Genomic DNA, 24,457 nt, shown 5'->3' with positions numbered 1-24,457 from the left:
GTTCCATGGGAAGGCCCAGAGGATACATCATTTTACCAAAGGTATTAGGAAGGAATGTTCAGGGAGTTCAGTGGTGGATCTCATCCGTAGGCAAAGAGGAATAGAAGAAGTGGTCACAGAGCTACTGGAATGAAGGTTTCCAAGTAATAAAGGCCAGGTGATAACAGGTAACTCCCGGATGCCAGGAGGCCACAACTGCTATAAAAACCACTGTGGTTGGAGAGACAGTCAAGTGGGCTTGACCCTCAGGGAACTGTGAAACTGGTTCTCTAGAGGAAGAATAGACAGGTGTCAAAAAGGATGCTATTTAATATCCATAATAAAAAATAAGGCAAGAATGGAGGTTAGTAACCTAAGGATAGCCATTCCAATAAAAAGTCAAGATCCTTTGTTCAGTTCCCAGACTTGAACAAACTTTAAGATTGGAAACCCACTGACTGAAGAGATGGTCTCTAGAAGGAGGGAACCTACAATATCATGGCAGTATACAATGTAATGATCCCCCAAGTGCTTCCCCAGGGGTCCTAATTTATTTGGGTAATTGTACACTGGGGAGAGGGGAATAACCAGACATTTTTGAAGAGCATTAGAGCCAGGATCTGAGATGACAATGCTACCTGGAGATCCAAGGTGTCCTTATATTTCCTGGCCTGTAAGGGCCAGGTAATAAATGAGGTCCTGGCTAATGTATGCCTAATAATGGGTCTACTAGATCTTTAGATCCACTTGATGGCAATTTCCCCAGGTTTGAAGTGTACATTTGGAATAAATATACTTGGCAATTGGAATAACCTTCATACCAGGTCCTGGGGTATGTTGTACAAAGCTACCATAATGGGGAAGGCCAAAAGGAACCTCTGAAAACTGACCCTCTCACAGCCAGAGAAGTAAGTAAAAAAACAATATCATGTTATAGTGGGGGCTGGAAGGAGGAGATGATTAAAGGATGTAGCAGTAATGGTCCATTTAATTTGCCTGTCTGGGTCCTGAAAAGCCTGGTTGGATCCCAGGCAATGATCCCAGTAGACTACCACAGACTTATATCAATGAGGAGCCTTGATTGTGGCTACTGTATTGAATATGGTTTCACCATTAGAGAAGGTTAATCAAGCTACAGGTACATGCTATGTGGCCTGTGATTTGGTGAATGTATTTTTTTTTTTTAATATTTTATTTATTTATTCGACAGAGAGAGATCACAAGTAGGCAGAGAGGCAGGCAGAGACAGAGAGAGGGGAGCAGGCTCCCCGCTGAGCAGAGAGCCCGATGCGGGACTCGATCCCAGGACCCCGAGATCATGACCTGAGCCGAAGGCAGCGGCCTAACCCACTCAGCCACCCAGGCGCCCCTGGTGAATGTATTCTTTTCCAATTCAATCAAAAAAGAAGATGGGAAACAGTTTGCATTCTTGTGCAGTGGCCAACAATGTTTATTTATGGTTTTGCCCCAATCTATATTAACTCTTCTGCTCTCTGTCATAATGTAGTCCAGAGAGATCTGGATTTCACCATTTGATTGATGACATCCTGCTCTTAGGATGAGCACGAGGTAGCCAGTATGCTGGAGGCTTGGGTAAAACACACGTACTCCAGTAGGTGGTAAGAAAGCCCTATGGAGATTCAGGGATTGGCCACCTCAGTGAAGTTTTTAGGAATCCAGTGGTCAAGGCCCTCCACAATAAAAAGCAAATTGCATATCTTGCATCCTGTACAACATAGAAGAAAGCCCAATACCGGTGAGTCTATTCGAGTTCTGAAAGAACACATAAAAATGGAAGAAAAATAAAAATATTGTTCTGGGGCACCTGGGTGGCTCAGCTTGTTAAGCAACTGCCTTCGGCTCAGGTCATGATCCGCTCCATGGGATTGAGTCCCACATCGGGCTCCTGGCTCCATGGGGAGTCTGCTTCTCCCTCTGACCTTCTCCCCTCTCATGCTCTTTCTCACTCTCTCTCTCTCAAATAAAGAAATAAAATCTTTTAAAAAATATATTGTTCTGGCTCCTGTACTGTGACATTGAAGAACCCAGCTTTGAGGATGACCCAGAGCAGGAAAGCGTGATTCAGAGAGTTCAGTTGTGGTGTAATTGCCATGGCACCTGGGTCACACAATCTGGTAGATCCTGGGGGGCTGGAAGTGTCAATAAAGGAAAAACACACACTATAGAGTTTATGGCAAGCACCCGTGGGAGAATCACAATGCAGGTCCTGGGATTTGGGAGCAGGGTCACGTCATCCTACTGAGAGATTGAAATGTCCTTTGAGAATCAGCTTTCAGCATATTATTGGGCCCTAGAGGAAATGGAACACTTGACCTTGGGGTACCCAGTGACCTGTGTTCAGAACTGCTTATTATGGACTGAGTCTTGTCAAATCTACAAATTCATAAATTAAATTGCTGCATTCCATTGTGAAATAGAAATGGTACAACTTGGATTGAGTTTGAGCTGGACTAGAAGGTGTGAGTAAACTGGGAGAGCAGGTAGTCCAGACCCTCACGCCACCACCAATCTCACTCGTCCCAGGGGCTCTCCTCCATGGTTGAACCTAAGGCTGTATACAGGATCTTGCATGACCAGCTAAAAGAGGGAGAAAATCCCAGTTGTGGTTTACAAATGGGTTGGCTTGATATGCAGAAACAAACTAAAAGTGGTCACATTCAGGGGTGGCCTGAAAACTCAGTGTAGAGAGAAAGTCTTCCCAGTGGACAGAGCTATGAGCCTTGCACTGGGCCAACCATTTTGCCTGGAAGGATGAGAATATATGCTGATCCTGGGCAGTGGCTGAGGAGGTCAGAGGTAGAGACATGCACAGTACAAAGAGTGGGTACAACATGTGAAGAATTCTGTAGCATGCTTTAATGTCCACCCACAAGCATCTGCCATGGGAGAGGCTTGGAACAATCAATTAGACAAAATGACTTGGCTGATGATGTCAGCTGCCATTGTCCACCCCAGAACTGGCACAAGGATGGTCCACCCCAGGTGGCAGAGATGGAGGCAATGTATGGGTCCAGCAGCATGGACTCCCACTTTCCAAGGCCAAGCTAGCTACTGCTGCCTCTGACTGTCAGCCACAGAGCTGCCCTGGATAGAGTCCTGGATAGAGCACTGTTGCTCAAGGACACCAGCCTGAAAAGGCCACTGGCTCATCCTCATGTGGGTAGGAACTTATTCTGGGCATGGATTTGCCTTTCTTGCTTACAGTGCTTCCACCAGCCCCACTATCTGGGGGCTTATATAACACCTGATCCACAGGCATGGGTTCCCATATGGCATAGCATCCAACTAAGGGACACAGCCCAAGCTAAAGAGGTTCAGAAGTGGGCCTGTGATCATGGGACTCTCTAAGGGTATCACACACCATAGCACCCTGAGACCGCTGGCCTCACCATTCTCAGTGAGCCCCTGGGCAGATTTTTGTGTCTCCTGTTTCTGAAACTCTGTGCTCTGCAAGTTCGGAGGTCCTGGTCCCCAAAGAGGGCACACCCTTGCCAGGACACACAGCAAGGATCATATTGAGCTCAAGTTAAGGTTACCACCAGGACACTTTGGAGTCTTTGTGCACAGAGATCCACAGATGAGAAGAGGAGTCCCCATATGGACAAGAATCATTGACCTTCATTGGCAGGAGGAGGTAGGAGTGCTTTCACACAATGGGGGCAAGGAAGAACCCGGGGGACCTACTGCGGTGCCTCTTGCTACTCCCTTGTTCCACTGCAACTGAGAATGGACATGTGCAGCCACTCCAAAGTGAGAAGCGTGTGATGATCAGGATTTAGACTCTCAAGATTGAGGCTCAGACCCTCAGGTAAGCCGCCAACACCTGGTGAGTTGAGAGCTAAATGGGAAGGGGGTTTAAAATGAAGAGTAGAGAGAGATGAGGGTGCCAATTGCAGCCTCAAGGTCAACAGCAGTGATGGGGGCTGTGGCTCATCCCTTAGGAAGCAAGGCCCATGGGGAAGCTCGGAGGAGCTGCTTCTTGACTCTCCTGTGTGCTGAAAGCGGTAGACTGTGGTGACAGTGAGAACATGCCACATGGACCACGGCCAGCAGGGACCACAAATGACTCAGGGTCCTGGTTACTGAGCTCAGAAAACTATTGCCTCATTTGCGCCGAGGCCACATTTTCCATGGGCTGCTCTGTATAAAAGATCAAGTGCCACAGGGTTACTGAGACAGGCTGTTTCCTGGGACACCTCCACCCATGGCCCATTTTGGCTCAAGGATTCCCCAACAACCTAGCAGAACCTTTCTTCAACAAAATGTCTATGTAATTCAGGATGCTTCCACCAACCTCCTTTTCCCTCTTTCTCTGGCTTGGGGTCAGACTTGCCTTGCTATCTGACACCACTCTCGCAGCCTTTCTCATTTTTTCTCACACAGGTGCTTTCCCTAATAAAATCCTTCCCTGTTTAATCCCATCTTGGCATCTGCTCAGTGGTGTGTGGTAAACTAAACCTCCGAAAAACAAAAGCATTGCTTTCGGTCACTGTATGACTTCCATGGTCTAAATGCTTCCATCGTGGCAGGCCCCCACCAAAGGGTCTTGCAAAATTCCTAAATAGCTCTCACGAGCTGGTATAAGCCCCTTCAAGGCGCTACTTCATCTTCCTCTGGGGGCTGAGGGGATTCCGACCAACACAGGAGGGCTGGACCTAGAGGAGACTGTGTTTTGCTTCTGGGTAGGATAAGTCAGCATTTGGGTTTGGGGGCATTTGCTGATTGTCAGCATTTGACTTCAGTAAGAAGGTATGTTTTCAGTGCTTGAAGAGTCTCTGGTGTTTCGGGCACTTTTTCAAAGCGGGCTTAACCTATGAACTTCCAGATGCCTGACACATGCCCCTTCCTCAACAGCGGATCATCCACCATTCTAGTCATTTGTCTCGACTCCCTTCCTTCCATTCACCTGCCTGGTGTCTGGGGTGCTTCCCTAAAGCCATCTCTGACCATGACCTTTGCTCAAACATCTCCAACAGCTGCCTTGTCCTGGAGAAGGTGTTTCTCAATGTATGGAACTCACTTTAGGAGGATGTTAGGTGTTGTGAGACTCCAGGGGCAGCATGAGCAAAGCACTTGGGCAACAGTAAGTTAAACAAAATGTTAGCAGCATCACTGATAAGCTCTTGTAAATCGCCCATAGGGCTACAAAGCATTTCCCCAAATGTATTCAGTAGGGCTCCATCCTCCCCTTTACCCACAGCATCGGACAGAACTAGTATTCTATAGAACCCACTATGGAAACTCTCCATCTGCTGGCATACAGGATAAAATCCTGGATTTCAAGGTCTGGTTTTCAAGGCTTCAACAGCCGTTTGAACTTATTTTTTTCCCTGAGCCCTTGTTCCAGGAAACAAACCACTCACTGTGCCTATTTATGAATATGTCATTGCCTTTGGACATTTCACATTCTTCCCTCTGTTTCTATAGTCTATTCTCCTCTTTACATATTGAAATTCACCTGCCCTTCCAGGCATAGCTGAATGCTCGCTCTTCCAGGAAGTCTTATCTGAAATAACATGATATTGTTAAAAATTGTGGCAAAATACACATTTCTAAAACTTACCATCTTGGCCATTTTTAAGTGCACAGCTCAACACTGTTAAGTGCAGTCATATTTTTGCACAATCATCACCACCATCCGTCCACAGAACTCTTCGTCTTGCAAAATCAAAACATTGTGCCTGTTAAACAACAACTCCCCACCCTCCTTCACCCCTGGCCTTGGCACCACCAGTCTTCTTTCTGTCTCTGTGAATTTGACTGCACTAGGTGCCTCCTATACCTGGATTCATACAGGATTTGTCCTTTCAAGGCTGGCTCATTTCAGGTAGCATCACATCCTCAAGGTTCATCCCTGTTGTAGCCTATGTCAGGATTTTATTCCTTTTTAAGGCTAACTAATGTTCCATTGTATGGATAGACCGCATTTTTAAATGCATTCATCTGTTGATGGGCGCTTGAACTGCTCCCCCATTTTTGGCTATTGCAAATAACGTGGTTATGAGCGTGAGTGTGCAAATATATGCCTGAGTCTTTGCTTTCAGTTCTTTTGGATTTATAGCTAGAAGTGGGGTCGCTAGATTCTATGGTAATTCCATTTGTAATTTTTGGAGGAACTGTTAGACTATTTTCCATGGTGGCCACACCATTTTATATTCTTAAAGTGACATGACTTTTTTTTTTTTAAGATTTTATTTATTTATTTGACAGACAGGGATCACAAGTAGGCAGAGAGGCAGGCAGAGAGAGAGGAAGGGAAGCAGGCTCCCTGCCGAGCAGAGAGCCAGATGCGGGACTCGATTCCAGGACCCTGGAATCATGACCTGAGCTGAAGGCAGAGGCTTTACCCCACTGAGCCACCCAGGTGCCCCTCGACATGACTTTTTATTTTATTTTTTTTAATTAATTTTTTATTTTTTCAGCATAACAGTATTCATTATTTTTGCACCACACCCAGTGCTCCATGCAATCCGTGCCCTCTACAATACCCACCACCTGGTGCCCCCAACCTCCCACCCCCCACCCCTTCAAAATTCTCAGATCGTTTTTCAGAGTCCATAGTCTCTCATGGTTCACCTCCCCTTCCAATTTCCCTCAACTCCCTTCTCCTCTCCATCTCCCCTTGTCCTCCATGCTATTTATTATCGACATGACTTTTTAAAAGCAGTCTATGTTAGTTATGTTTTTTAGCCCTAACTGTAAGTCTTCTCTTCCTCTTATTGTAAGTTTCTCAAAGTTAAGACCCACGTCCAATTTTTCTTTGCTTCTTCCCAGATGTCTGGATTAGTGCCTTAATGGAGTGCCCACTGTTCTTCTGCCCATTACTCTTGGGCCTCTCTGGTTGCTGGACTGAGTTTCTGTCTACACTGACATCTGACTAATGGTATTCACGAATAGTCACACATACACACTCCCATCAGAACCTTTCTACTCTTCATCGTGGTAAATGAAGCCTCTGGCAAAGGATAGCAAGAAAAATCAGGATATTTATTTGCACCCAAATATGGTCCTGATGCACCAACGTACTGTAAAATGTCGTGAGAGGGGATGGAGCCACACCCCACCCCTGCTTATGCCCCAGCATCCTTATGTTGAAACTCTAATCCCAGTGTGATGATATTTGGAGGTGGGGCCTTTGGGAGGTAATTGGGTTTGAATGAGGTCCTGGGTTGGAGCTCCCTTGATGAGAGTATAAGGGGATGGAGAGATCAGAGCTCTTTCTCTGCCACATGAAGACACAGGGAAAAGGCATAGATCTGCGCACCAAGAAGAGAGTCCGCTAGGGATTGAACTGGCTGGCCCTTTGATCCTGGACTTTCCAGCCTCCGTAACGGTGAGAAATAAGAGTCTGTTGTTTATGCCACCCAGTCTATGACATTTGTTTTAGTCACTCTAACAGACTAAGATAGGATACAAAACTGGAAGACTGGGGGCTCTGGGTGGCTCAGGTCATGATCTCAGGGTCCTGAGATCAAGTCCCGTATAGGACTTCCACTCAGTGGAAAGTCTGCTTCTCCCTCACCCTCTGCTGCTCCCCCTGCTTGTGCTCTCTCTCGTGTGCACTCTCTCTCTCTCTCAAACAAATAAATAAAATCTTAAACAAACAAACAAACAAAGAACTGGAAGGCCTCCAGGTAGCTCCCAACCTCCCCTTCAAGGTCAGGTGTAGGAGATGCCTCCCTGCTTCCCTTGCCATCCTGGAGCACAGCTTTTTGGTTGAATGAAGATGGTGAAAAATCTCCGTCTTTCCTACTGGAGAAGGGATGTGAATGAGGGTGAATGGGGAGCATTTCCTCACCATTCTTGATTCCTCCTACTTTGGGCGGAAGACATCCACGCAGCAGGCCTTTCTGTTTTCTTCTTCACCTTCTTCTCCCACAGCTACTGTCCTTTCCTCAGGTTAACATTGAACTTGGGGGAAAAAAAATCAGCTACTTAGAATTTTGAGCAAATGTTAATCACCAACAGCAGTCTTAGTAATCTGCTTTTAACATTTCTCCTGAGGTGGGCAAGGCTAATTTAGCTCGTCAGTGGAGGTTCTGTCTGCTATTAACCTCTTCACCCCTTTGTCTTTCCCGAGTCTAGTTGCTTTTGCAGGGTTTAATTGGATTAGGGTTAGGGTCTCAGATACTTTTGGATCTGGAACCTTTATTAGATGAGACAATGGAAAACAGGAGGTATGGGGGTTGGGGGACAGTAATTCAATGCCAGGCTCACAGGAGAGAATAAAATCCAGAATTAGTGAGGCCTGGGGGCAAGGCCTTTCCATGGGGATTTCCTTCAGGTCCCAAATTCCTCTCTGTCCAGGAACCCCTGGGAGATGAGAGCATAGGCATTTCTGGTGCTTTTCCCCCCTTTTCTTTTTTTTAGGGAGTAGACAAGACATACTGATGGCTTGCTAGGGAGAGAGACAGTACAGTAAGATAGAAGTGGTGTAGTGTTGTGAAAAGCACCAAATGTTATACAGTTAGTTTAAAAAAAAAAGTAACAATGTGTGGTTCCCAACTAGCTTCCATCATAAACTAAACTTGACCCTGAAGTATGCTGGGAGCTTGGCACCAGGGTCAGGAGACGGGGTCAGCATTTCAAACCACAGGACTCCGAGGATGTGACAGGCTTTGGCGTTGAGGCCTTCTGAGGAAGGCAGGTGAGGAAGGGTGATGCTGGTCTGTTGGATTTGAGTCCAGAAATACGATATTCTCCCAGGACCTCTGTGCAAATCCAGGGGCACCATTTACAGGCCACTGGTGGTCCCAGGACATTGTGGTATTACTCAGCCAGTACCTTTCTCTAGGTGGCTGCCCCTCCCTTACATCCACAGTTACCATGGGAGCTCCATGCCTACACCTAATTCACACTTGACCAATGGGGGTTTTCCATCTCTTTGGTCAAGTTGATTGGCCCAGGGGTGGCCCCCTGATCTAAGCGGGCTATAAAATGTAAAACCTGGGGAACCCCAATAGCCATGGGTCTTGCTGTGTAGACCTGGGAAGCAGAGGCCAGTCTGCAGAAGGAGAAGAATTACCTGCATGCAGAAAGGCACAGAGATGAAGACTTAAAGATGTTTGAGTCCATGTTTCCAGCTGTCCTTTCATTACAACTAGGTTCTTGGACAGGGTTGCATGAATCGCTAAATTCCCCTGCATGTTTAAGCTGGTTCAGATTGGGTCTCTGTCATTTGAAATCATCGGAGTTCTGAATAATATGCCAGAGGTCAGGGTCAGGGATGTAAACATACTATTGTCTGAAGCCCTTCATTGGATTTGGAATAGGAGTCCTCCAGAGGTCAAGCCTCACCCTCAGGAACTGGAGGGAGGGAAGAAGGGTTTCAGAGACCCAACCAAGGAGGAAGATTTGGGGATTTAGGCACAAACTGTGAGAGACCCAGGATGATCAGCGGGCATGCAGGTGATCAGGGCTACTACCTGCTACTAGACTCAGGATGGGAAGATTTCATTCAGCAGTCAAGGGACCGCTGACTCTGTTCCACTTGTCAGAATTGCCTCAGATTTGCCAAAGTAATGATTGTCACAACAGTGACAAAAACCAAACAACCCAATTAAAAAATGGGCAAAGGACTTGAGCAGACATGTCTCCAAAAAAGATATATACATGGCCAATGAAAGAAAAATGGCCAATAAGCACAAGAAAAGATGCCCTAACATCACTAGCCTTTAGAGAAGCGCAAATCAGACCACAACAAGATACCACCTCACATTCACTAGGATGACAGCTATTCAAAAACCAACAGAAAATAACAAAGGCTGGCAACATTGTGGAGAAATTGGAACCCTCATGCATTGTTGGTAGGAGTGTAAAATGGTGCAGCTACTATGGAAAACAGTATGGTGCTTCCTCAAAAAATTAAAAAATAGGATTTCTACGTGTTATGAACTGAATTATGTCCCCTCACCCACCCACCCCAACTTCATATTTTGTAGCCCTAACCCCCACATGATGGTATTTGGAGACAGCATTTGCCAAATAATATTTGGGAGGTGATTAGATTTCCAAGAGGGTCAGAACATCATGCTCACCCTTACAGGAAAAGACCCAAGTTCTCTCTTTCTTCCTCTTTGTCACATGAGGACACTGCAAGAAGGCAGCCATCTGCAAGCTGGGAAGAGAGTTCTCACCAGAACCCGACCATGCTGGCACTCTGATCTTGAACTTCCAGCCTCCAGATCTGTGAGAAAATAAATTTCTGCTGTTTAAGCCAGCCAGTCTGTGGTATTTTGTTATGGCAGCCCAAGCTGACTAAGACATTATATGATCCAGCAATTCCCACATGCAATCTGGCCCCAAACTTTCCTTCTGATATATTGTCATCATACCCAGGCTTAGTCCTGCAGACTCTCCTCGTCCCTGGGCTGGCACTCAAGCTAATCTTACCATTTAGGATGCCACTCAGCATCCCCCTACCTCAATATTCCACCTGCTTCTTGAAGTTTTCCTAACCCTCTCATTGGAAAAGGCATCTCTTTCGTTTGAACTCCCCTAGCATTAGGACTCTCTCTTTCGTATGACACCAATCACATTGGGCTTTGTCATAATTATTTTTGTTTTTGTCCTAGTTTTTCCAGTGGTCTGTAGGACTACTGAGGACAGAGAGGGAGTGAGTCTTACAAATCTACAAATTCCTCCTAGCTGACATCAGTGTTTGACACACTGCAAGATTTTAATAAAAATTGCTTGAAAAATGAAGATGGGGAAGCTAGAAAAGATCCGTAATTAACAGTATGAGAAATTAGCACAGAATTAAATTTAGGAGCATGTCCCATACCCGTGTCTATTTTCTCTCATGTACAATTTGGTCTGTGAATAGGAACAAATGTCAGTCACCAGTGTGACCACGTTAGTCCAGTCATTTCTGCTGCACAGATGTATCAAGTTATTGTCACCAAGAATAACCCTTCACAAAAACCTTGCTAACCCCACTCCTGACATAAGCACATGGCAAAACAATCCTGGAGATTCCAGAAGGCCTCATGAAATCACAATGGGGAAAGTCAAGAAGGGCTCACCTCAGAGCCCAGGGGTGGAACAAAGGACAAGCCCGCTCCAATTTAGAGTCTGAGGTAAGAAAAGGAGTTGTTCCCTGTGTCTGGGGAGGGATCAGCCCTGAGAGTAATGGCTAGTGAGCAATCATGGTACTCTATGCCAAGTATTATGCTGAGATCTGCACTGTCTGGTGTGGGAGCCACTAGCCATGGGTGGCTATTGAGCACTTGAACTATGACCAAACTGAAGAATGGGATCTTTAATTTAAACTTAAAAACAGATACTCTGGTTATGAGAAAATATTTAAGAATGGTCAGAGCTAACTGGGGCATGCAAATTTACCTCTTCAAAAAGAATTTTGCGAACTCTAAAAACAAAGCAAGTATCTCTGATGAAAATTTAGCATCTGAATTGGTGGGCATGGTAAGTGTAAGATATACATCAAAGTTTGAAGATTTACTATGAGTAAAACAATGTTAAAGATCTTCGTGATAATTTTTGTATTGATTGAGTGAATTACAATATTTGGGGTTATATCTATTGGGTTAAATAAAACATAGGATTAAAACTCATGTCACATGTTTCTTCTGACTTAAAATATGGTTACTAGAGAACTTAAAATTCCATCTACGCTTCCATATAATTCTGTTGAACAGTGCTTTGTGTTATGCTAAACGTTTTAACGTGCAAGGTCGAATTTAATCCTGACAGCAACTCTAAGAAATATGGCTAGCATTATTATCATCATTTTTATTTTTTATTTATTTATTTTTTTACAGAAGATGCTCAGAGAGGTTTAACAACTTACCCTAAGTCACATGGCATAGTGATGGAACCAAGAATCAAACAGAGGTAGTCTTATGCCAAAGCTGGCAGTCCTCTATGCTATTCTATGCTCTCTCTCTGGGGGCTAAGGGGTAGGCCTGAGCATGCAGGACTTTCTGCTTGGGTGCCAGAATCACAGAGGGTCTCAGAGGCAGAACTTTTGGTACTATTTTGGGACGATGCTATACATACTGCATAGGTCATTTCAAATTCTTAACTATAAGTATAAAAAGTACACTACAAGTTTGGTGACCCTGCTTTTGGCATTTCTTAATTTTGTAATACCCTGGAAGTCTCAAAAGAAAAAAGAAAAAGGAAGAAACCAAATCCCTCTAGACTTCTGAGAGTCCCTGGTATTACATTAAATGATGTTCGTAGATGTCTCAAATGCTGTTTTGGATAGTTTTTAGTCAGTAATATGATGAGTGATTCAGGAATTGAGCAAGACAGGTCTAATGCAACAAGGAGGCAGTGTGGCTTGGCAGCAAGATTCTGCTCAGAACTTCTCATGCTGCGCTGATATTATTGGTTAATTGTCCACACGAAGGTGGCAAGATGCTGAGGTAGAAGGGGAACAGTGGAAAGATGGGAGAAACGTTTGACATTTTCCAAGTCCAAGTTTTCTAAGAGGTTGGCAGAAAGCTGGGAAGGCCATTACTGTGTGAGCCTGAACAAAAGTCATAATCCTTCCTGCCTCTTGCCCTACAAGGACCTACTCTGGGACCTGGCTTTGCCATTGTTGGAAACACAGATGCACTGTGGGGACAGGACACAGTCAGGGTGTCAAGGGGAAGAAGGAGCTCCTTTAGACAAGGGAAAGGCCAGCTAGGGAGGAGAGTACACAAAACCAAGGCTGGACTGGGGCAAAGTCAAGCTCTGCCCAATTCCAGTTTTGCCTGAAACTCCTTTGGGTTTGCTTTGGACTTCTGGAGGGAAGTCTCACCCTATCCCATAGTCCAGGATTTGATGGAAAAATTAATTGTCGTTCATGGAATAGTGAAATCAGAATCCACAATTATGCAAAGTGACCTGAAAGGGCTGACTTTAAATGTGGTGGTGGCCTTAACCTGAACTGGTTTATTATGCAAAAATCATAGGTATTGTGGGTACCTGGGTGGCTCAGTGGGTTAAGCCTCTGCCTTCGGCTCAGGTCATGATCTCAGGGTCCTGGGATCAAGGCCCACATTGGGCTCTCTGTTCAGCAGGGAGTCTGCTTCCCCCTCCCTGCCTGCCTCTCTGCCTACTTGTGATTTCTCTCTCTGTCAAATAAATAAATAAAATCTTAAAAAAAAAAAATCACAGGCTATTTCAGGGCTCAGTGCTCCTCCCTGTCTTCTCTTGGGATTAGTTGAACATCAGAGCTTAAAGAGGGAACCAACAAGGATTCATTTGGGGTTCCTGAAATGTGTTCTTTTCTTTTCTTTTTTAAGATTTTATTTTTGGGGGGCACGTGGGTGGCTCAGTTGGTTAAGCATCTTTGACTCTTGGTTTTGACTCAGGTCACGATCTCAGGGTTGTAAGATTGAGCCCCACAACGGACTCCGTGCTGGTGAAGCCTTCTTAGGATTGTCTCCCTCTCCTCCTTCTCCCTGCCCACTCACATGCTCTCTCTCTCTCTAAAAAAAAAAGCCCAAAACAACAACAAAAACACCCCAATTTTATTTTTTAAGTAACCTCTACACCCAATATGGGACCTGAACTTTCAAAACCCTGAGATGGAGTCACATGCTCCATTCACTGAGCCAGACAGTTGCCCCGAGATGTTTTTTTCTTATGAACTATGTCATATCTATGTGTTTGGAGCACTGGTCTGTCTGGAATGAAGGGGCGATGATACTTTCCTCACATGAAAAGTGGGAAAGTTGATGCTCTTCCGCTTTCCCACTCTTGGATGCCTTTATAAGAAACTCCTACAACTGAATCCCACTTGTTACTTTAAGGGTTTCTTCTAAAATAGAAATATCTCTGGGAAACTTAAGAGACTGAACAACTCACAAATTACTGTGAGATGGCTTAATTTCCTAACACCTGTTGACCATTGAGACTATAGATGTTTCCAAGGGGCTGGGAGGACTACAGTTGAAGGAAATAGAAATCGATATTTATTTATGTACCTATGCCCCCCCAACCCCTGCTGTGGGCATGTATGTGGTCTTACTAAAACTCATGCACTGTTTTAAAATCAAACTCCAGACACCTGCATGAGTCAAGCAGGGCTGAGGCTAGGGGATGAACCAGAAACATTTTTAGGTCCCTTCGTTCTCTGTGAGGTCACTCTGTCTGTCCTCTGCCCCAAATCCCTTAAAGCATAATTGAAGCTTTTCTGCAAGAAAAGGACAGCTGCTGCTAATTTAATTACATCCAATTTGGTGGTGTTTACTGAGCCTTATGTGTAAGGCACCTTCTTAACAGTGTCCCAGACCTACACAACATTCACCCCCACTTCCTCCCTCTTAATAACCTGACCCTTGCGCTCTCTGGCCATGCTGAGTCTTCAGCCTCCTCCGAAGGGGATGGACCTCCATGTGGCAAAGGAAGGCCTCAGCTAAAGCCAGCTGCTCTGACATTCCGTTTTATTTCCATCGATTCTGATGTGGACACAATGCAGGTTGCTATAGAACTGCTAGAGATAACTATAAGAGCACATTAGAGCATGTAAAGCGTTATTTCAAAATGAGGGAAGAAAGGAAGACAGACAAAGAAGGATCTTCCTGCTGTCAGTTATGATTTTTACTTTTATTTTCCTGTTTGTAGAGCACCAGTAACGGGAAGTGTTTGCTTCTGCATGTCGGTGAACATGGGGCACACAAATAAAAAGAGGCAAAAAAAAAAAAAAAAAGCCCAAAACAAAACCACTTTTTTAAAAGGCTCTTGCCCCCAGTGGCGTCAGCTCCACCTTGTAAGGAACTAAAGCAGGAGCGGTTTCTAGAGACAAAAGCAGCTCCCTTCTCATCTCTGAAAATGGTGCCTTTCCCAAATTACTTTTTCATGTTTCCCTCCTTGAAATGTGAAATGACCTGGTCCCAGCACTCTACTGTTAGAGCCCATGGTGTTATACACACGGGGTAGCTGTAGCTTTTGGCAGGGCCCTGGGGGAGATAACAGGAGTTCCAGGAGGGAGAGGAAACTCTAGGGCTGAAGCACTGTGCTCGCCTCTGGCTAAAACAGGCTACTTCAAAAATGGCTCCAGAAAAAGAAAGCCCAGAGGTGGCGAAGAGGGAGCAAAAAAACTTGCATTTTCTTTTTTAAAAAGTGGGAATTGTTTACTTCACCTGCAAAGAAGAAGTCTCCCTCAAAAGGAGGAAAAAAAGCACGAAAATACCACCCCCCCATCCCCAACGGTGCTAAGTATTGGGACCAACCAAATGACTGATGTGTCCTGTAAATCTTCTTGGAGTGGGGGAAGGGTCTGAAGAGAGGCAAAGGCAAGAAGCAGAAGCCAGGCATAGCGTTAGCTGATTCCAGCAGAGGCGGTAAGCAGCAAGGGGCCTGGGCTATGGGATCCATAATTGGCTAACGAATAATAAAGCCAAAATTGGATATTAACAGCAATTAGTTTCTGTAGAGGCACTGGGGAAAAGAGCTGCAGAAAACCCCATTGGGCCTTAAACCGAGGCAATCTGAAATTAAACCAGTGTCTCAATTAAATGGGAATAAATATTGCCACATCAATCTGGGTAAGTGTGAGAGGGGGCTGAAGGGAAGCCCCCTGTGAAGGCCAGGTGCACTCTCCTGTGTATCAGAGGCTTTCGGTGGTATGACCTTTGCCAGAATCCTCCTGAAGGGACCAGTAGCCTCTTGAGGCCAATTGGCCTCCTTTCTTTGGGCACATGACCTTGAGACAAGGCTCTGAAGGTTATTTCAGGGCACTGGCCTGTTAATCCAAAGGAGCCTCACAGCACTGACTCTGCACCCTGGTGGGCCTAGCAGGTGAAGAAAAGGGGGGTTTAAGTTCTTTTTACAAGAGGTGCTGGTCCAGCAGACCAGTTGAAGGGAGGCTGAGTGTCTCCTCTGCCTGGGGCCAGGCCTGGGGTTTGGGGGCTCACGAAGACAGAGTGTCTGCTCCTATGTTTCCCGCCCACTTCTCAGGGGCTCCATCTCCTCTGGTGCTGAGACTAGCGCTAAGGCTGAAGGAGAAAAGTGTCGTTTTTCTTCTGGGTTGAGGATTCCATGGTGGTTGTTTTGCCTTCTTAGAGTGTGGTGGTGGTCGGGGAGGAAGGTATTTGGGAATGGCGAGGACCTGTCGCTGGGGGTGGTGGGTTGCTGGGTCCTGGGGGACCGTGCCAGCCAGTGACCTGGCCTCATTGCCAGGGCTCGGTGGGTAGGGGGATAGGGGAGGCTGGGCGGTGTAAAGGGCAGTCACCGAGGACGTACTGGGGCCAGAAACACCGCTCCCTTTCCAAAAATCACCCCTAAAGAGCTTTCACCCGGGCCCTGGGCTGGTGGGAAGCCCGGGAGGGGTTAAACCGAGACTTTTCGTCGGGATCTATCCCAACCTCCTCCCTGGGCTATGCCCCTCCCTCTTTCTCGCGCATCCCGCGGCTTTCCCGGGTGTTTCCCGGGTGCTGGGTGAGGTCGTAGAGACCGAAGGTCCTGGAGCTGACAGGAAGGAGGCCTGGAGAAGGATGAGGGGAGAGGGACCGTCCTGGGGGCCCGGGTCCTCTGCGCGCCAAGGCCGGCCCGGTGCGCAGCGGGAAGGCGCAGGATCTAGGCCTCGGCCTGCGTGCTCGGGAAAGCGCCCGGGTGCTGGGAACGGGGGAGGCAGCCCATTCCGCCCGCGGCCTTTGGTTTGCCGTGTCCCATTCTTCCAAGCTGAAGATGTACCCCGCCTCAATTCATCCACCATTCCCACCGACTCCGTAATTATCTCTAACTTGACCTTCGTTTGTCCTTCTGGCGCTGGAGCGAAATTTGGGGGGCTCCGCGCCCAGGACACCCTGCTGTCTGCGCGACCACCCGCACCTTGGATCAGTCCGAAGCTTTGGAAATGCGGGATACCCAGGGCTTCGGGGACCCGTTTCTTGATTCAGGCAAGAGAAACAAAAAACAAAGCAAAACAAAAATCAAAGCTGGGAAAACAGGGGCAAGGAAGGAAAGAAAAAGGAAACCAGCGCCTGTTCATCTTCGCCTTGCTCCATTTAGAGGTCTCAGGGGCATTAGGAGAAAAAGCGAAAGCCTTGTGCACGTCGGAATTCAGGTCACTGCGAAGCTCCAGGCATGGGGCTGCGGGCCGGGTGGATGGCCAGGCCTAGCCGGCACCCCTGCACCCAGGCTGGGCAGGGCGCTCCCTCCTCTCCAGCAACAACGGCCTTGAAGAGGTCACCTCAAGTAGCAAGTGGAACTTCCAACGACAATACTGCCTCCTAGGTTCTAGGTCTCACTATTTGTACATGTCTAAGAAATAAATAATTTCAAATAAACCTGCCTCCCCACAGTAATTCTGAGAAAGCCCCGGGTCATCCTGGAGGTTTATTCTAGGGGGCGTCGACAGCCATGACCCAGGCAAATATTTCTATCTTAAGACAAAAGGGAGAGGGGTAAGAAAATGAAAAGGTGAACCTTTTGAGAGCTGCTGACTCTTCATTTCTGACCTGGAACATTTTCTGCTCTCAGGCCTGCATTTTTTCCAGGCCATCTAAATTTGGTGCAGATCTCTCCAGGCCGCCGGCATCCGGTTGGGGTGGCACAGAACAGCACACATGGACTGGACCGAATCCCATTTGAAGTCCTTTTTCTTGTTTTAGGTCTACATTGGAGATGCAATTAACTATTAAATGTTTTTTGGGGGTTTGGGTTTTTTTTTTTGTTTTTTTTTTTTTTTTTGTTTTTTTGGGTGGTTGTTGTCGTTGTTTTCCACTGGAATCAAATGGGGAAGGACTTGGCAAAAACACCCAAATGAAAGAATTATAGATGGGATTTGGAAGAAAAAAAATCTTTATTAGGTATCATAATTCTCATAATTGTTGTTATTGACATACTCATCCCCGTGAATCAAACACACATACCACCAGCACAGCCTTTGGTCCCAGTTGACTCATGGAACTCTGAAACCACCCACAGAGTAGATGAGGAAGGGAGGCTCCATCTGTCCTAGGGAGAGTGCTTTGCAGCTGCCCCCAGAGGACTCCATTCTAAGGCTGGAACAAGGGGTGGGGGTATTATGTAAGTTGAGGGAAAGAGAAAATTGTCTTCCTGTGCAGAGAGTATAGATGTGTGTGTGTATGTGTTTAAATGCTTTCCTATAAATGTAAGCAATGTATATGATTATGAGAGAAAATGTACATATATATGTGTATGGGCATATGCCTACTGGAAAGTCTGCCTCTACCTTGTTATTCGCTTCTCTGGCTAAGCCACAAAACCTGTCCCTGCTCCCCACCCCTCTGGTGACAGAAAGGATAAGAGAAATTTACCTTAGATTTTGTTAAAAGATCAGTTTCTTTTCTGCTTAAACAGAGATCTGGGCCTGGGCCGTCTCTGGCAGGAGAAAGAATAATATTACCGATTTTTCCTTTGATAACATTTCTAAATCCATCTTAATATATCTGGTACAGTCACCTTGAGCAACAAAGGAGCTCCCACAGTCATGAGCCCCATAATGATGGTGATGGGTAGGGACTCCTGGAGGCCGCCTTGGCATATTCAGTCAGCGAACTGCCTTAATACGTCCTGTGTTTTAAAAATCGTATGTTTTTCCCTTCGTTTAAGGCAAGGATGTAACTAAAGGGGCTCAACTAGACAAGCGAGCAGATGATGCTGAGAGTTAAAGAAATGCCTTGGAAGGGCATAAATCTCAGTTTTCTTACGTAAGTATCAGCAGGTATAAATAGGCCCTGAATATAACAGAAGGCAAGAAGCTAAGACTGACTTCGCTCGGATGCCTCTATTTGGTGAACACAAAAGGGGCCTTGAAATTACACCAGGGGCAAAGTGGTGCATTCATCTTGGCCATTTTCGGCTATTAAAACCCCACGTAAAAATACATTTCATAACGAGACCTGGTGAACACAGGAAAACCCTCACACCCAGGCACACAGACCCGGCAAACCTAGAACACTCCCACACCCATTAATGCTTTCTGGAACAAGAGTTTACATAAGTCATAAAAAATATGCCCCTCCCTGCCTAGTTTATCAGCCTCAGGAACCTGGCGGGGGCCATGTCCATGGTGCCTGTGGTTTAAGCTCTCAGGGAGAAGCGTGTTAGGTTTCCACCTAAAAGGGCCATTACTTGGGGAGGCATCTGGAGATTGTACTGACGGGCAGGCGCATCAGTGAAAGGGCACGGCCATGTCTGATGGACTTATGGGGAAGCAATTACAGAGACAAATCCCACTATCGCCCACAACCGTGGGGCAAAGTGTTGGTCATCAGAGGCTTAAACCGTGCCTACCCCGCCCCCACCCCAGCCCAACATCAGAGCAGCCTCCTTAGGTAAGAGGGACGGGAGAGGAAAGGGAATTTACACCCCAAGGAAGCACCATTTGGAGGCTGGTCTGTTTTGAAGGCAGTGGCGGCCACTGACTATTAGGACAACGAGGGCTAAGGCTCAGAGGCCAGATAAAGTGCTCTTTTCTGTCCTTTGGCCAAACTTGACTTCTGGGACTTGAGAGATAGCACCATGCCCGCAGTTTGCATGATGAGAACTGCGGTCTTCCCTCTGCAGGAGTGAGCGGGTTGTGGCACATTTCCACAAAGAAGGTTCTGGAAGTATCTAGAGGGGGCACTTAACCTAACCGACTCCAGACACTCCCTTAGGAGGGCAAAGGAAGAACCTAAGATATAATAATTATACAATGATTGGCACATAGGAGGTACTCCATAAGTATTTTGGAGGAAATGAGGCTAGGGCTCCATGGCATCTCTGAATACTAATTTGCTTAAGTGGGTTAGCCAGGCGCTTTGCTGAACAAAATAAGCAAGCTTCACCTGAGACTCCTTTAGGCCTCTATTAATGGCCTAGGAATCAAACTAAAATCCCAAGCATCCCTTATGGCCTTGGCCTTGCAAAGACAGGCCTCTGCCAAGGGTGGGGAAAGGGACGTAGCAGCCTTCCTGGTGGGAAGATCCAGCTCTTGGCCTCCTTTCTCTGCGGGGAACTGCGCCTCTACCATTTTCTCCACCTGCAAATTTATGAGTTTAGGTCTTGCCACCATCCTCCACAGGTAGGGGTTCTCCCTAGGACCAGCTGCTGCTCTCCATCTAGGGCTGGGGAGGAAGGCCTGATTTGGGAAGCAGGTTCTTCAGGATGAGGGAGGGCTAGCCCTTTCCATTCCCTGACAGCCTCTTTCAAAACAGTCTTTCCTCAGCAACACTTGCGCACAATCTGTTTTTCCTTCGGTTCCCATTTAAGAAGGAATTCATTCCCTCCCCCACTTTGGTACATGTAGATTATGGCGCCTCTCCCTTCCTCTGCATCTCCTGGATCTCTGCCTGAAACTACAATTACAGCAGCAAGGAGGAAGTGAGATGCTCCTAAGAGCCCTGGCCAGGCTTTCAGCCCCCATCAAGCTGGTGAACCTTCCAGGAGTTTGTTCCTTCTTCCTCATATATCCCATGACTTCCTTAAGCTTGTCAGGTGCCTCCATCTCTACAGCAAAGAATGACAAACACCTCCCTCCTCCCTTCCAACTGGCTACCCCCCCTTCCTACCCCCCACCCCCCATCTCAAGGAGAACACAATATATCTGCAAGCCCTGGCACAGACCACCAGTCTCCGGATGCCAGATTATTTTTTTTAAGGGCAAACCAAAAGCTAAGCCCAGAACAAAAACACAGCCACGGAAGGTGTCGACCCACATACAATGCGTCCCCAGCCCAGAGAAAAATATGCATACAGAAGCACTCCGTCATGCGCTCACAGGCAACCCCCCCCCCCCCGCCCCCATCGCATCTGTGCTTGCACAGATCTGTGTTTCTGTCACAGAATCAGCTTCTCTCCCTGTCGGTCTGTGTTTCTAAGCCCCCTGTCTGTCACAAACTGCACACTTCCCCACCCCAAGGGCTCGGTTTCGGGGCAGCCCGGCCGGCGGAAGACCGAGACCCCTCCCGCCCAAAGACGCGGCGCTGAGCTCTGCGGAGGGCGCCTCGGTTCCGTGGCTCCTTCCCGGCGGGCCCTCGCGGACCGACGGTGCTCAGCCAGCCCCATTCTTGGCATTCACCGCGTGCCTTAATTGTATGGACATTTAAATCAAGGTCCGCTGTGAACACGGAGAGAGAGGCCTTTCTCCTGAGGAAGGAAAGGAGGAAGGAAGGACAGGTGGATGAAAGGGGGGGGGGGGGTTGGGGAGAAGATGGAATGAGAAAACAAGGAAAAATAAGTAAAAAAAAGCGCGCGTGCGTGCGCACTGACAGCGGGGAGAGGGATGGGGGTGGGGAGGCAGGCAGAACAGGACCACAGCATCCTCCCTACCGCAGCTCCCCCAATCACACAGACAATGAGATAACAGCGACGTCTTCCAAAGGCTCTTTGTTCTCCCCCATCCTTTCGGATCCAGGCTTTTTCCTGCAAAGCGGAGGGGGTGGAGGGTTGGGGGTGTGGGTGGAAGTGGGAGACGGAGGGGTGCCTCCCCCGTGTTAATTACCCCGACTCCCTTAGCCCCTTCCTCGCGCCTCGCCTCCCCTGCAGCTCCAGACAATGAAAAACAACAACAACAACAACAAAAAAAACAATCCCAAAAAACAACAAACAACCCAACACCAAACCCCACCTCGCCCCAGCACAGCAAACCCTACCCACCCACCTCTCACCCTCAGTTTAGCCCAGTAAACTGAGGGGGACCAGGTGGAGGAGGAAGTCCAGGGCACAGGACGCGGAGGGCAGCGGGGGCTTGGCAGCAGCTACCAGGGCAGGGCGCGCCGCCGCCGCCTTTACCTCTTTGGCTGAGTGCGGGCGCAGGCTGGCCGGGCGTGCCGCAGGGGCGAGCTGCCGCGCTCCGGGCCGGGATCTGGGAGGCAGCCTTTCGAAACTCGCCTGCTGCAGTCCTCTTGCTCAGGTCCCAAGTGGTGGAGGGGAAAAAGGAAAAGAGGGGGAAAAAAAGGAAAAAAAAAAAAAAAAACCATAAGAGCGAGGCCCATCTGGCCCCTCATCAGCTTTGTCAAGTCTTGCATACGCTAAAATGCTAATGACCTAGATAGCTCATGCAAAATGCAGCAGGGAGGGAGGGAGTGAGGGAGGTGGGAGGGAGGAAGAGAAAGAGTGATGGGGGGAGAGCGAGGGAGGAGGAGACAGAGGGGAGGGGAGGAGACGGGAGGAGGGAAAAGGGAGGAGAGAGGGGAGGAGGGGAGAGAAGGGAGAGGGAGAGAGAGAATATATATATGTCTTCAAAACACCCCTACCACTCTCCTCACCCCACCCCACCCCACCCCAAACTGTCAACGGGCTTTACCAGGTAAAGGGTGGGTGTAGATTTAAAAGGTCATTCGTGTCTAATGCAGCTGGATCCCTGGGTCAAAAAAGAGGGAGGGACAGAGGATGAGAGTCCCCAAAGCCAAAGGGATAATAAGACATTATTTTAAGCCCCCTCCCTCCATGCCTTCCTCCACCTCTCTGCTCTGTTTACACACAAATCCAGACGCCTCCTTATGTGTGTACATGGACATATCAATTTTTCATCAATTTCTCAGAGCTTCTATGGACAGACAACCATATTCTCCTCCCCAGCAAAACTCATCTTGTGAACCCAAAGGGGGGTTTTTAAAGAGACCTCCTATTTTCGAAATCCTCCTCCAGCTGGCCGATCTCCACTCACCTACCCCTCACCTCAACCTTCCCTTAGCTCGCTGACAACATCTCCGGTGTCTACTCTTTTCTAAGCCTTCTGCTTCCTAGTCTCTCTTCTCCAACACCCGGATCTCGAGAAGGCCAGGCAGGGGAGCAGGAAAGCCAACTTAAGTCTATCTGATCTCCCACCATTCAGCTCGCTTTCCCAGAAAAACTAAACAAAATCAAACCCTAGCCCTCTCCAACAGTGTCACTGTTCAAGCATGCCAAGAGGATAAATAAAATTCAATCCGAATACCCTCAGAGGTCCGCACGCTGGGTGGGCGCTCCTTGGCACCGGAGATCACTCTCGTTCGGAGTCAGCGCTCCCGCGCGTCCCTTCTTGCCGAGCCCAAAGTGCTTTGTCCTGGGGTCCACTCAAGGTCTTCCTCTTTTTGTTCTTCTTTTTAAGAGACTGGTGGCAGTCCTCAGCGTTTCGGCCAGCCCATGGAAAGGCAATAGATCTACTGGAATAAAGGAATCAAGATATATACATGCAGATGAAAGAGGGAGGGATGCGGAGAGGCAAAGGAAACCCGCATCTAGGGAGCGGCCACCGCGGCCGGGCCGGAATTGCTTCCTTCGCTGGGGAAGGGGCGGGTGGCGAGAAGGCGCTGGTGGTCGCTCCACCTGGCAGGAGGAAATGATAACCATGATAAGGAACATCATGATGATGATCATGAGCACGATAAAAAAATTCAGAATCTCCCCTCGGTGAACCAGAGCATGCGTGCAGGAGGGACTGCACTGTTGGCGGCAGCGGCCGGGGGGAAGGAGAGGAGCGCAGGAGGCAAAGGTTGTGGCGGCAGCACCCTCAGATGAATAATAATAACGCGCAGCGCAAGTTGCGGTTCAGCCTGAAAATCCAGCCCTCCGCGTGAACTCGCGTCGAGTGCGGATTGCAGGGGATGAGGAAGAAGGGGGGGAGGGGTGGGTGGTGAAGGGAGGGGGAGGTGGGTAGAGAGGAAGGCAGAGAGGGACAGACAGAATTTGGAGCCTTTTAATTTATCCTTACCCAGCCCTAATCTCGTTCGCCATCCTCTTTGGGTGAGGTCGATCTCCTTTTTAAAAATTATTATTCCTTTAACGGATTATTCAGCTAAAAGAAGCCACATCTGCTGACTGTACCGAAAACAAGAGGATTAGGAGCCGGTCCACAGAGCGGGGCCCGCAGCCCCCCACCCGCTCTCTGCACCAGCACACGTCATTCTCACTGCCCCCGGGTACCTCCCTCTCCTTCTTGCTCCGGGAGAGCTGTGCCAAGGAAAATGCGGATTTGGGGAAAGTGAGAAGTGGGAGCGCTCGGAAGAGCGGGAAAGCCAAGGCTGGAGGTGGCAATTCGCACCCCCACACTCACACGCGCTTCCGTTTATCCGTTTCTATCCTGGGCGAAGGGGGCGCTTTCGCCGTGCCCACAAGCGCGGCACCTGCAGTGATGCGTGCCCTCCGCCCCCTAAACGTAACCCCGGCTGCACCAGTCCCGGGCAGACTCCCTTCAGCAGTCCTGGGCGTCAAACCTACACCCAGGTCCATCGTCCCCCACCCCTTCCTCCGCCCTAGTAGCTGCGGCACCACGGTTCGTCCACTCCCTGTTTCTCCCGCTTTTGCAAAAGTAGTGGGGGGCTCAGGACACCGGCACGCCCCCTGCTTCTCTTCCCCCGGCTGGAGGCGCCAGACGGGGGTTTCCGCGGACTACAGCGCGGGCGAGGCCCGAGGTGGGGGTGGATGGGGGGGGTGTGCTGCGGCGGATGAGGTTGACATCACTGCGGAGAGCACGCGGCTGTCCGGCCGCTGCGGCGACCCGAGCGCCTTTGCACCTCCCCACCATCTCTCCCTCCCAGCCCCTAGCAGAGTCTGGGCAGGACAGCGG

General features: G+C 48.2%; 2 long non-coding RNA genes across 5 annotated transcripts; one reads left to right on the top strand and one right to left on the bottom strand.

Annotated features, from left to right (window-relative positions):
* Window positions 1-11,016: 11,016 nt before the first annotated feature.
* LOC125093302 (uncharacterized) lies at window positions 11,017-14,633 on the top strand. The gene is made up of 3 exons (XR_007125198.1): window positions 11,017-11,078; window positions 11,781-11,853; window positions 14,581-14,633. It is a non-coding gene; the product is annotated as an uncharacterized LOC125093302 (long non-coding RNA).
* A 3,112-nt stretch (window positions 14,634-17,745) lies between these two features.
* Window positions 17,746-23,811, bottom strand: LOC125092948 (uncharacterized). Of its 4 annotated transcripts, XR_007125114.1 has the most exons (6): window positions 23,603-23,811; window positions 22,847-23,054; window positions 22,214-22,270; window positions 21,700-21,815; window positions 21,238-21,330; window positions 17,746-21,054 (listed from the first exon to the last, which is right to left on the bottom strand). It is a non-coding gene; the product is annotated as an uncharacterized LOC125092948 (long non-coding RNA). The 4 variants fall into 4 exon arrangements; XR_007125115.1 differs by lacking the exon at window positions 23,603-23,811 and having other exon boundaries at window positions 21,700-21,811; window positions 22,847-23,540; XR_007125113.1 differs by lacking the exon at window positions 23,603-23,811 and having other exon boundaries at window positions 22,847-23,538.
* Window positions 23,812-24,457: the final 646 nt, after the last annotated feature.

This window comes from Lutra lutra, chromosome 2, assembly GCF_902655055.1.
Source record: "Lutra lutra chromosome 2, mLutLut1.2, whole genome shotgun sequence".
Lineage (NCBI taxonomy): Eukaryota > Metazoa > Chordata > Mammalia > Carnivora > Mustelidae > Lutra > Lutra lutra.
Note: the sequence above shows the minus strand (reverse complement) of the source record. Positions and strands in the feature narration are given on the sequence as shown.